Here is a 12,325-nt window from a genome sequence, read left to right on the forward strand (position 1 = left end):
TATAATTTGAAATCCTTGGGATTACTATGTACAAGTAAAACACATATTCTAAAATTTGTCCGTGCTGAGGAAACTGTGTGTAATATTGTGTCCTTGTCCAGCTTGCAAGCCAAAAGAGCATGGAAATTTATTACCGCATTACCAGTGACTGCAAGGCAGAGAGAGGTAACATGGCTGGCATTCCACAATGCACTTCCTACCAGAGAGTTTCTCCATCATAGAGGTATGGCGCCTTCGGTCTGTTGTCCAAGGGACAGGTGTGGTGGTGCAGAGACAATTGCTCATTTGTTCTGGGTTTGTTCCTTTCCTCAACAAGTAATTGTCAGACTACAACGCTTATTCATGGAATTGACAGGAATTACATCCGGTCCTCTTAATTTGTTCTTTTATGGTGTGGGGTTAGGCACTTCAGCACAGCATAGGGTGGCGTGGCTGTTCATTACAGTCTTGAGAGAAACGCTGTGGGACTCTCGTAACCTTCTGTTTTATCACCATGCTCAATTGTCCGTTGATGATTCTGTTAAACTGTTTCTGAGTAAATTGTATTTCACGTATAAAATGGACAGTATACGGTCTGGTTCTGATGCGGAGGGAGTTTGGAAGGTAAAGAAATGGAAACATTGGGTATAATAGATTGTTTTCTTTCTATTGTGAGTACTTGTACTTGAAGGTTCTACTGATGTTGTTATTGGTGATGTTTGTATTGTACACTTTATGCTGGAAGGTTATGTATATTTTTTGAAAACTTATGTTGGATTGATTTGTCTAATAAACTTTTGTAAAAAAAAAAAAAAATCTGTTCTTATCAGTTTAATATCTGATACGTCCCCTATCTGGGGACCATATATTAAATGGATTTTTAGAACAGGGAGATGGAAAAAGAGCTTGCTCTGTCCTCTCCAGGCATTGACCTGGTATTGCAGTGCCTCCAGGTTCAGTGCACCCCCTAATGAGTTTGCAAAAAACAGAGCAAAAGAATGAAGAAGGAAACAAGCCGGCTGCACCTGAAACTACTGTTTTGCAAGAAACATCCCTCGAGTGTGTTGTGCGCAGGTGGACCGACCCCGAAAAATTAGCCCGAGTGTGGCTACGAAAAGTTTGTTTGTCCAAGACTTGCTGGCCTCTGTTGCCATGGCAACCAACTGGCAGAGTTGTTTACAACTTGGCTGCCGGGCCAGTGCTGGTGATGTCATCGCGGGACGTGATGTCATCAAGGCTTTGCTGCTATACACAGCTGCCAGCACAACAAGCAGCTCAGTTGCAGCCGGTCAAGCGACCGAGCAGGTAGGTGGAAAGGTAGGTGCAGTTTATTAAACCGTTTCCTTTGGATTTGATTTCCTGGTGGCCGGCCGATGTATCCTGCTGATGCTGCCTGCCTACGGCTCCAGCTGGGAGAATTCACCCTCCATGTTCTTTGATAGATAGATTAGATACATTAGATAGAATAGATAGGATAGATAGGATAGATTAGATAGATAGATAGATAGATAGATAGATAGATAGATAGATAGATAGATAGGTAGGTAGGTAGGTAGGTAGGTACTAATAATAAGCTAGCCAGCTAGGCAGCCAGCCACAGAGACAGCCAGCCAGCTACAGAGACAGCCAGCCAAAGAGCTAGCTGCATGTCATGTATGCCAGACAGAGACGGAGACAGAGACAGAGACGTGTATGTCTGCCATCCATCAGGTGGAAGCAGACGCAGTGTGATTGGGGGGTGGAGCTATTCAGATTTGAGAGCAGAAAGGAAGACAGAGGCAGTGCTAGGCAATAGGAGATGCAGTGTGAAAGCACGTCCGGTCCGCCATCTGAGAGGGTGGAGCGCATAATAGGGTATGTATGTCTGGCTTCGCCTTAACAAGAAGGACGTGGTGTCCGAGAAGGGGAGTTTTCGGGAAACCGTTGTGGCCATCGCTTCTCGGCCTTTTGGCTAAGATCAAGTGTAGTATCTGTTCTTATCAGTTTAATATCTGATACGTCCCCTATCTGGGGACCATATATTAAATGGATTTTTAGAACAGGGAGATGGAAAAAGAGCTTGCTCTGTCCTCTCCAGGCATTGACCTGGTATTGCAGTGCCTCCAGGTTCAGTGCACCCCCTAATGAGTTTGCAAAAAACAGAGCAAAAGAATGAAGAAGGAAACAAGCCGGCTGCACCTGAAACTACTGTTTTGCAAGAAACATCCCTCGAGTGTGTTGTGCGCAGGTGGACCGACCCCGAAAAATTAGCCCGAGTGTGGCTACGAAAAGTTTGTTTGTCCAAGACTTGCTGGCCTCTGTTGCCATGGCAACCAACTGGCAGAGTTGTTTACAACTTGGCTGCCGGGCCAGTGCTGGTGATGTCATCGCGGGACGTGATGTCATCAAGGCTTTGCTGCTATACACAGCTGCCAGCACAACAAGCAGCTCAGTTGCAGCCGGTCAAGCGACCGAGCAGGTAGGTGGAAAGGTAGGTGCAGTTTATTAAACCGTTTCCTTTGGATTTGATTTCCTGGTGGCCGGCCGATGTATCCTGCTGATGCTGCCTGCCTACGGCTCCAGCTGGGAGAATTCACCCTCCATGTTCTTTGATAGATAGATTAGATACATTAGATAGAATAGATAGGATAGATAGGATAGATTAGATAGATAGATAGATAGATAGATAGATAGATAGATAGATAGATAGATAGATAGGTAGGTAGGTAGGTAGGTAGGTACTAATAATAAGCTAGCCAGCTAGGCAGCCAGCCACAGAGACAGCCAGCCAGCTACAGAGACAGCCAGCCAAAGAGCTAGCTGCATGTCATGTATGCCAGACAGAGACGGAGACAGAGACAGAGACGTGTATGTCTGCCATCCATCAGGTGGAAGCAGACGCAGTGTGATTGGGGGGTGGAGCTATTCAGATTTGAGAGCAGAAAGGAAGACAGAGGCAGTGCTAGGCAATAGGAGATGCAGTGTGAAAGCACGTCCGGTCCGCCATCTGAGAGGGTGGAGCGCATAATAGGGTATGTATGTCTGGCTTCGCCTTAACAAGAAGGACGTGGTGTCCGAGAAGGGGAGTTTTCGGGAAACCGTTGTGGCCATCGCTTCTCGGCCTTTTGGCTAAGATCAAGTGTAGTATCTGTTCTTATCAGTTTAATATCTGATACGTCCCCTATCTGGGGACCATATATTAAATGGATTTTTAGAACAGGGAGATGGAAAAAGAGCTTGCTCTGTCCTCTCCAGGCATTGACCTGGTATTGCAGTGCCTCCAGGTTCAGTGCACCCCCTAATGAGTTTGCAAAAAACAGAGCAAAAGAATGAAGAAGGAAACAAGCCGGCTGCACCTGAAACTACTGTTTTGCAAGAAACATCCCTCGAGTGTGTTGTGCGCAGGTGGACCGACCCCGAAAAATTAGCCCGAGTGTGGCTACGAAAAGTTTGTTTGTCCAAGACTTGCTGGCCTCTGTTGCCATGGCAACCAACTGGCAGAGTTGTTTACAACTTGGCTGCCGGGCCAGTGCTGGTGATGTCATCGCGGGACGTGATGTCATCAAGGCTTTGCTGCTATACACAGCTGCCAGCACAACAAGCAGCTCAGTTGCAGCCGGTCAAGCGACCGAGCAGGTAGGTGGAAAGGTAGGTGCAGTTTATTAAACCGTTTCCTTTGGATTTGATTTCCTGGTGGCCGGCCGATGTATCCTGCTGATGCTGCCTGCCTACGGCTCCAGCTGGGAGAATTCACCCTCCATGTTCTTTGATAGATAGATTAGATACATTAGATAGAATAGATAGGATAGATAGGATAGATTAGATAGATAGATAGATAGATAGATAGATAGATAGATAGATAGATAGATAGGTAGGTAGGTAGGTAGGTACTAATAATAAGCTAGCCAGCTAGGCAGCCAGCCACAGAGACAGCCAGCCAGCTACAGAGACAGCCAGCCAAAGAGCTAGCTGCATGTCATGTATGCCAGACAGAGACGGAGACAGAGACAGAGACGTGTATGTCTGCCATCCATCAGGTGGAAGCAGACGCAGTGTGATTGGGGGGTGGAGCTATTCAGATTTGAGAGCAGAAAGGAAGACAGAGGCAGTGCTAGGCAATAGGAGATGCAGTGTGAAAGCACGTCCGGTCCGCCATCTGAGAGGGTGGAGCGCATAATAGGGTATGTATGTCTGGCTTCGCCTTAACAAGAAGGACGTGGTGTCCGAGAAGGGGAGTTTTCGGGAAACCGTTGTGGCCATCGCTTCTCGGCCTTTTGGCTAAGATCAAGTGTAGTATCTGTTCTTATCAGTTTAATATCTGATACGTCCCCTATCTGGGGACCATATATTAAATGGATTTTTAGAACAGGGAGATGGAAAAAGAGCTTGCTCTGTCCTCTCCAGGCATTGACCTGGTATTGCAGTGCCTCCAGGTTCAGTGCACCCCCTAATGAGTTTGCAAAAAACAGAGCAAAAGAATGAAGAAGGAAACAAGCCGGCTGCACCTGAAACTACTGTTTTGCAAGAAACATCCCTCGAGTGTGTTGTGCGCAGGTGGACCGACCCCGAAAAATTAGCCCGAGTGTGGCTACGAAAAGTTTGTTTGTCCAAGACTTGCTGGCCTCTGTTGCCATGGCAACCAACTGGCAGAGTTGTTTACAACTTGGCTGCCGGGCCAGTGCTGGTGATGTCATCGCGGGACGTGATGTCATCAAGGCTTTGCTGCTATACACAGCTGCCAGCACAACAAGCAGCTCAGTTGCAGCCGGTCAAGCGACCGAGCAGGTAGGTGGAAAGGTAGGTGCAGTTTATTAAACCGTTTCCTTTGGATTTGATTTCCTGGTGGCCGGCCGATGTATCCTGCTGATGCTGCCTGCCTACGGCTCCAGCTGGGAGAATTCACCCTCCATGTTCTTTGATAGATAGATTAGATACATTAGATAGAATAGATAGGATAGATAGGATAGATTAGATAGATAGATAGATAGATAGATAGATAGATAGATAGATAGATAGATAGATAGGTAGGTAGGTAGGTAGGTACTAATAATAAGCTAGCCAGCTAGGCAGCCAGCCACAGAGACAGCCAGCCAGCTACAGAGACAGCCAGCCAAAGAGCTAGCTGCATGTCATGTATGCCAGACAGAGACGGAGACAGAGACAGAGACGTGTATGTCTGCCATCCATCAGGTGGAAGCAGACGCAGTGTGATTGGGGGGTGGAGCTATTCAGATTTGAGAGCAGAAAGGAAGACAGAGGCAGTGCTAGGCAATAGGAGATGCAGTGTGAAAGCACGTCCGGTCCGCCATCTGAGAGGGTGGAGCGCATAATAGGGTATGTATGTCTGGCTTCGCCTTAACAAGAAGGACGTGGTGTCCGAGAAGGGGAGTTTTCGGGAAACCGTTGTGGCCATCGCTTCTCGGCCTTTTGGCTAAGATCAAGTGTAGTATCTGTTCTTATCAGTTTAATATCTGATACGTCCCCTATCTGGGGACCATATATTAAATGGATTTTTAGAACAGGGAGATGGAAAAAGAGCTTGCTCTGTCCTCTCCAGGCATTGACCTGGTATTGCAGTGCCTCCAGGTTCAGTGCACCCCCTAATGAGTTTGCAAAAAACAGAGCAAAAGAATGAAGAAGGAAACAAGCCGGCTGCACCTGAAACTACTGTTTTGCAAGAAACATCCCTCGAGTGTGTTGTGCGCAGGTGGACCGACCCCGAAAAATTAGCCCGAGTGTGGCTACGAAAAGTTTGTTTGTCCAAGACTTGCTGGCCTCTGTTGCCATGGCAACCAACTGGCAGAGTTGTTTACAACTTGGCTGCCGGGCCAGTGCTGGTGATGTCATCGCGGGACGTGATGTCATCAAGGCTTTGCTGCTATACACAGCTGCCAGCACAACAAGCAGCTCAGTTGCAGCCGGTCAAGCGACCGAGCAGGTAGGTGGAAAGGTAGGTGCAGTTTATTAAACCGTTTCCTTTGGATTTGATTTCCTGGTGGCCGGCCGATGTATCCTGCTGATGCTGCCTGCCTACGGCTCCAGCTGGGAGAATTCACCCTCCATGTTCTTTGATAGATAGATTAGATACATTAGATAGAATAGATAGGATAGATAGGATAGATTAGATAGATAGATAGATAGATAGATAGATAGATAGATAGATAGATAGATAGGTAGGTAGGTAGGTAGGTACTAATAATAAGCTAGCCAGCTAGGCAGCCAGCCACAGAGACAGCCAGCCAGCTACAGAGACAGCCAGCCAAAGAGCTAGCTGCATGTCATGTATGCCAGACAGAGACGGAGACAGAGACAGAGACGTGTATGTCTGCCATCCATCAGGTGGAAGCAGACGCAGTGTGATTGGGGGGTGGAGCTATTCAGATTTGAGAGCAGAAAGGAAGACAGAGGCAGTGCTAGGCAATAGGAGATGCAGTGTGAAAGCACGTCCGGTCCGCCATCTGAGAGGGTGGAGCGCATAATAGGGTATGTATGTCTGGCTTCGCCTTAACAAGAAGGACGTGGTGTCCGAGAAGGGGAGTTTTCGGGAAACCGTTGTGGCCATCGCTTCTCGGCCTTTTGGCTAAGATCAAGTGTAGTATCTGTTCTTATCAGTTTAATATCTGATACGTCCCCTATCTGGGGACCATATATTAAATGGATTTTTAGAACAGGGAGATGGAAAAAGAGCTTGCTCTGTCCTCTCCAGGCATTGACCTGGTATTGCAGTGCCTCCAGGTTCAGTGCACCCCCTAATGAGTTTGCAAAAAACAGAGCAAAAGAATGAAGAAGGAAACAAGCCGGCTGCACCTGAAACTACTGTTTTGCAAGAAACATCCCTCGAGTGTGTTGTGCGCAGGTGGACCGACCCCGAAAAATTAGCCCGAGTGTGGCTACGAAAAGTTTGTTTGTCCAAGACTTGCTGGCCTCTGTTGCCATGGCAACCAACTGGCAGAGTTGTTTACAACTTGGCTGCCGGGCCAGTGCTGGTGATGTCATCGCGGGACGTGATGTCATCAAGGCTTTGCTGCTATACACAGCTGCCAGCACAACAAGCAGCTCAGTTGCAGCCGGTCAAGCGACCGAGCAGGTAGGTGGAAAGGTAGGTGCAGTTTATTAAACCGTTTCCTTTGGATTTGATTTCCTGGTGGCCGGCCGATGTATCCTGCTGATGCTGCCTGCCTACGGCTCCAGCTGGGAGAATTCACCCTCCATGTTCTTTGATAGATAGATTAGATACATTAGATAGAATAGATAGGATAGATAGGATAGATTAGATAGATAGATAGATAGATAGATAGATAGATAGATAGATAGATAGATAGATAGGTAGGTAGGTAGGTAGGTAGGTACTAATAATAAGCTAGCCAGCTAGGCAGCCAGCCACAGAGACAGCCAGCCAGCTACAGAGACAGCCAGCCAAAGAGCTAGCTGCATGTCATGTATGCCAGACAGAGACGGAGACAGAGACAGAGACGTGTATGTCTGCCATCCATCAGGTGGAAGCAGACGCAGTGTGATTGGGGGGTGGAGCTATTCAGATTTGAGAGCAGAAAGGAAGACAGAGGCAGTGCTAGGCAATAGGAGATGCAGTGTGAAAGCACGTCCGGTCCGCCATCTGAGAGGGTGGAGCGCATAATAGGGTATGTATGTCTGGCTTCGCCTTAACAAGAAGGACGTGGTGTCCGAGAAGGGGAGTTTTCGGGAAACCGTTGTGGCCATCGCTTCTCGGCCTTTTGGCTAAGATCAAGTGTAGTATCTGTTCTTATCAGTTTAATATCTGATACGTCCCCTATCTGGGGACCATATATTAAATGGATTTTTAGAACAGGGAGATGGAAAAAGAGCTTGCTCTGTCCTCTCCAGGCATTGACCTGGTATTGCAGTGCCTCCAGGTTCAGTGCACCCCCTAATGAGTTTGCAAAAAACAGAGCAAAAGAATGAAGAAGGAAACAAGCCGGCTGCACCTGAAACTACTGTTTTGCAAGAAACATCCCTCGAGTGTGTTGTGCGCAGGTGGACCGACCCCGAAAAATTAGCCCGAGTGTGGCTACGAAAAGTTTGTTTGTCCAAGACTTGCTGGCCTCTGTTGCCATGGCAACCAACTGGCAGAGTTGTTTACAACTTGGCTGCCGGGCCAGTGCTGGTGATGTCATCGCGGGACGTGATGTCATCAAGGCTTTGCTGCTATACACAGCTGCCAGCACAACAAGCAGCTCAGTTGCAGCCGGTCAAGCGACCGAGCAGGTAGGTGGAAAGGTAGGTGCAGTTTATTAAACCGTTTCCTTTGGATTTGATTTCCTGGTGGCCGGCCGATGTATCCTGCTGATGCTGCCTGCCTACGGCTCCAGCTGGGAGAATTCACCCTCCATGTTCTTTGATAGATAGATTAGATACATTAGATAGAATAGATAGGATAGATAGGATAGATTAGATAGATAGATAGATAGATAGATAGATAGATAGATAGATAGATAGGTAGGTAGGTAGGTAGGTACTAATAATAAGCTAGCCAGCTAGGCAGCCAGCCACAGAGACAGCCAGCCAGCTACAGAGACAGCCAGCCAAAGAGCTAGCTGCATGTCATGTATGCCAGACAGAGACGGAGACAGAGACAGAGACGTGTATGTCTGCCATCCATCAGGTGGAAGCAGACGCAGTGTGATTGGGGGGTGGAGCTATTCAGATTTGAGAGCAGAAAGGAAGACAGAGGCAGTGCTAGGCAATAGGAGATGCAGTGTGAAAGCACGTCCGGTCCGCCATCTGAGAGGGTGGAGCGCATAATAGGGTATGTATGTCTGGCTTCGCCTTAACAAGAAGGACGTGGTGTCCGAGAAGGGGAGTTTTCGGGAAACCGTTGTGGCCATCGCTTCTCGGCCTTTTGGCTAAGACCAAGTGTTGGTCTGGTTGAAGGGTGTCGGAAGCTTAGCTCCCATTGGGGGCGGCTGAAGACTAGAGAGAGCGATCGCAGCCATGGGCGTCAAGGTGCGCTATGCCGGGACCGGGGAACCTCGGGTCAAGAACGGATTCAGGATTGATGTGGAAGCCGGGAAGGAGGAGCACTTCAGTTTGAAGGTATTGGTGAATGATGTTTTGTATCATACCCTGAATGTAAAGCGCGAAAGTATTTTGTGCCTACAAGATCCTAAGAAAGGAACTTTTGTGTTGGTCTTTACCGCTGCTGCATATTGTCACCAATTGTACCGCATGCTCCAGGAGAAATCTGCTGAGTCCGTTTTAGATGGCCTAACCTTTACGGTTTTATACAGCAGGGGAGAAGTGCCGCTTGTGGTCTTTATGTATAACCCCCATGTACCACAGGAAGACATTGTGGCCTTTTTGCGAAGACATTGTGCGGCTGTTAGCTTCTCTCACAGGGTCCAAAACAGTGAATCCTTGTGGACGGGAAAATATAAGTTTTTCGTAATTTTCCATGAAGACCCAGAGAGTCCTGGTGGGATTCGCTATCCTCCCTTGAATTTTGCCATTGGAAGGGACAGAGGATATTTGTTCTTTCCCAATGCACCCAGATTTTGTCGTAAATGTAAGAATTTTGGGCATATGCAAGAGGATTGTAAAGCCACAGAGACAAAATGTGGACGGTGTCATCAGGGAGGGCACTTGGCTGGACAGTGTACAAACGCAATTGTCTGCAATGTGTGTGGTGGTGAAGGTCATGTTTTCAAGGATTGTGAATTGCGCACAAGAAGGCGTTATGCAGAGGTGGTGGGTTCTGGCCAAGAAAGGCCTCAGAGTGAGCAGCGTGTGGAGGTGGAGGAGACTGTGCAGATGGAGGTGTCCCCGGTGGAGAGTGAAATCTCTCATGAAGCCAGTGTGCAAGGAGAGGGGGAGGTGGAAGGCACGGGGCCTGAAACTCCCACTCTCTCCTGGAGTGAAAGCCCGGCAGAGTTGGAAAGTGGAGGTGGTGGCCAGGGGGATTTTTCCTCTACAAGGCCTTTGGAGGAAGCCCTGGACTTGGCGCCCAAAAGGGCGAGAGTTTTGCTTTCGCCGTCTAGTGAAGGTGATGTAAGTCCTGGTCGGGACGCTGTTTATCCGGTGTCAACTATTCCAACGGATGTTCCTTTTTTAGAAGGAGTAGGGACATTGGCCTTTACATCAGGTTGCCGGTGTCCCGGAGAAGAAGGATGAGAGAGAGATGGGGCGTCTATAGTCCACTTGCGCTCCGAGTGAAAACATGGTGGCCGAAGTTGCATGTCATGTCCTATCCGTGAATGTGAGGCAGATAAAAACTAAGGCCCGAAGAGCTGCAGTCCTGGACTATGTCAGAGGTCTGGGAGCTGATATTGTCTGTCTGCAGGAGTGTGGCATTGTGGACTCTTTGGGGGACCAGGACTGGCCTTATGGGCAGTATGTTTGGTCCGGTTCTAATAAGAACAAAAATGATGGTGTGGGGATTTTGTTGGGTAGTAGGGAAGTCAAGTTAGAGAGTTATATTGTGGTGGAGGTGGGAAGGTGTGTTATGGCGGTGGTGGTTTATAAGGGTTGTAAGATAAGGATTTGTAATGTGTATGCTCCTACGGCAAAAGAGGAAAGGGCAAGTCTGTTTGAAAAACTGTGTCTGTTTTTGCCAGGGAGAATTCCAGTAATTTTGGCGGGAGATTTGAATTGTGTCACAGAGGGTGCTGGGCTGGATATCACTGGGCGAAGGGTTAATCACTTGATTGCTGATTTTCTTTTGGTTGATGCAGCTGTGAGTAAATTGGGAAAGTCACCACCTGCGACGTATAGAGCTGACAGGGGAGGTGTGGAATCTAGGATAGATTATATCCTCGCTTCAAAAAATTTGGAATGCTTGTCTTTTTTTCAGCAGGCAGTTCCGTTTTCGGACCATGATTATTTGAAAGCTGTATTTGCATGTGGAATAAAAGGAGTGTGTGGTAAAGGTGTATGGAAGCTGAATGTTAAGTTACTTGAGGAGATGAAAGCTATGGATGAGTTCAAGTGTGCTTATAGGGGATGGCAGGGTAGGAAGCATGAATATGATTGTATCTTAGAGTGGTGGGATTGGATGAAAGGTGAGTGTAAGAAATTTTTTAGGAAATGGGGATATAAAAAGGCGGCTATTTTGAGGAACAAATATAGAGAGTTAAGTGTGAGGATTGATTGGTTGCATAAATTAAGTATGAATGGGGTGGAGGTGAAAGATCTGTTGGAGGATGCAAAGAGTGAAATGAAGAAAATGATGGAGCAAAAGGGTAAAGAGATTATTTATAGGTCAAAAGTAGAGCATCTGGATATGAATGAGAAATGTACAAGTTTTTTCTTTAAGAAAGTGTGTGGGAGGAGGAATGATATGGATAAGGTGGTTAATAAGGAAGGAGAGTGTGTGGTGGGTGAAGAGGTTATAAGAGAAGTGGAAAGTTTCTATGGTGAATTATATGAACACAAGTGGATTGATGAGGGTTTGGTAGGTGAGGTACTAAATGGTCTGGAGAGTAAGCTTAGGGAGAGTGATGGTGAATTGTTGTGTGAGGAGCTGACTGAGGAGGAAGTAAGAAGTGCAGTGATGAGTGCAAAGAAAAATAAAACGCCAGGGAAAGATGGGATTCCAATTGAATTGTATGTGAAGGCATGGGAGATTATGGGTAAGGATATGTGTGAGGTGTGTCAGTATATGTGGAAAAATGATGTTTTGAGTGCTTCAATGAAAGAAGGAGTGGTAGTTTTGATATACAAGAAAGGGGATAAAATGTGCTTGGGGAATTGGAGACCTATTACTTTGTTGAATGCGGACTATAAGGTTTTTAGTAAGATTGTGTGCGGGCGTATGCGGGAGGTAATTGATCAGGTGATTGGTGTGGATCAGGTGTGTGCGATTCCTGGGAGAAGTATGACTGATAACTTGTTTTTGTTGAGGGATTTGTTTGGTGATAGTATGGATAGAAAGCAGAAGTGTATGGTGTTGGCTGTGGACTTTGAAAAGGCGTTTGATCGTGTATCGCATGATTTTATGTTTAGAGTGTTGGAGAGAATGGGTTTTCCAAAGAAGTTTGTGGATGTAGTGAGAAGTTTGTATGCAGATGTGACAAGCGAGGTGTTGATAAATGGGGTGTTGAGTAGTAAGGTGAGAGTGAGGTCGGGGGTCAGGCAAGGTTGCCCTATGTCCCCGATATTGTTTGTAAGTGTGATTGAGCCTTTGTTGTGTGGTATAAGGGGTGACAAACTGATGAGAGGATTATTGATACCGGGGAGTGCTGGTAAGAATGTGAAGGTGCTGGGTTATATGGATGATATTGTGGTGGTGAGTGATAATATGGCTAGCATGAACAGGGCAAAATTGTGGTTAGATTTTTTCTGTGGGGCGTCTGCGTTTAAAGTTAATTGGAATAAGTGTGTCTTTAAGTGTTTT

At 47.0% G+C, this 12,325-nt stretch overlaps 6 non-coding genes and 1 pseudogene across 6 annotated transcripts; all 7 read left to right on the forward strand.

The window, feature by feature from the left end:
* The first annotated feature begins 768 nt into the window (after window positions 1–768).
* LOC138773528 (U2 spliceosomal RNA) lies at window positions 769–948 on the forward strand (annotated as a pseudogene).
* A 962-nt stretch (window positions 949–1,910) lies between these two features.
* Window positions 1,911–2,101, forward strand: LOC138773621 (U2 spliceosomal RNA). Its single transcript, XR_011360199.1, has one exon. It is a non-coding gene; the product is annotated as a U2 spliceosomal RNA (small nuclear RNA).
* Window positions 2,102–3,067: 966 nt separating this feature from the next.
* LOC138773632 (U2 spliceosomal RNA) lies at window positions 3,068–3,258 on the forward strand. Its single transcript, XR_011360200.1, has one exon. It is a non-coding gene; the product is annotated as a U2 spliceosomal RNA (small nuclear RNA).
* A 958-nt stretch (window positions 3,259–4,216) lies between these two features.
* On the forward strand, window positions 4,217–4,407 carry LOC138773643 (U2 spliceosomal RNA). The gene has a single exon (XR_011360204.1). It is a non-coding gene; the product is annotated as a U2 spliceosomal RNA (small nuclear RNA).
* A 962-nt stretch (window positions 4,408–5,369) lies between these two features.
* On the forward strand, window positions 5,370–5,560 carry LOC138773655 (U2 spliceosomal RNA). Its single transcript, XR_011360205.1, has one exon. It is a non-coding gene; the product is annotated as a U2 spliceosomal RNA (small nuclear RNA).
* A 958-nt stretch (window positions 5,561–6,518) lies between these two features.
* LOC138773667 (U2 spliceosomal RNA) lies at window positions 6,519–6,709 on the forward strand. Its single transcript, XR_011360207.1, has one exon. It is a non-coding gene; the product is annotated as a U2 spliceosomal RNA (small nuclear RNA).
* A 966-nt stretch (window positions 6,710–7,675) lies between these two features.
* Window positions 7,676–7,866, forward strand: LOC138773678 (U2 spliceosomal RNA). Its single transcript, XR_011360208.1, has one exon. It is a non-coding gene; the product is annotated as a U2 spliceosomal RNA (small nuclear RNA).
* The last annotated feature ends 4,459 nt before the right edge of the window (window positions 7,867–12,325 follow it).

The sequence above is a fragment of the Dendropsophus ebraccatus genome, chromosome 14 (assembly GCF_027789765.1).
Source record: "Dendropsophus ebraccatus isolate aDenEbr1 chromosome 14, aDenEbr1.pat, whole genome shotgun sequence".
Taxonomy (NCBI): domain Eukaryota; kingdom Metazoa; phylum Chordata; class Amphibia; order Anura; family Hylidae; genus Dendropsophus; species Dendropsophus ebraccatus.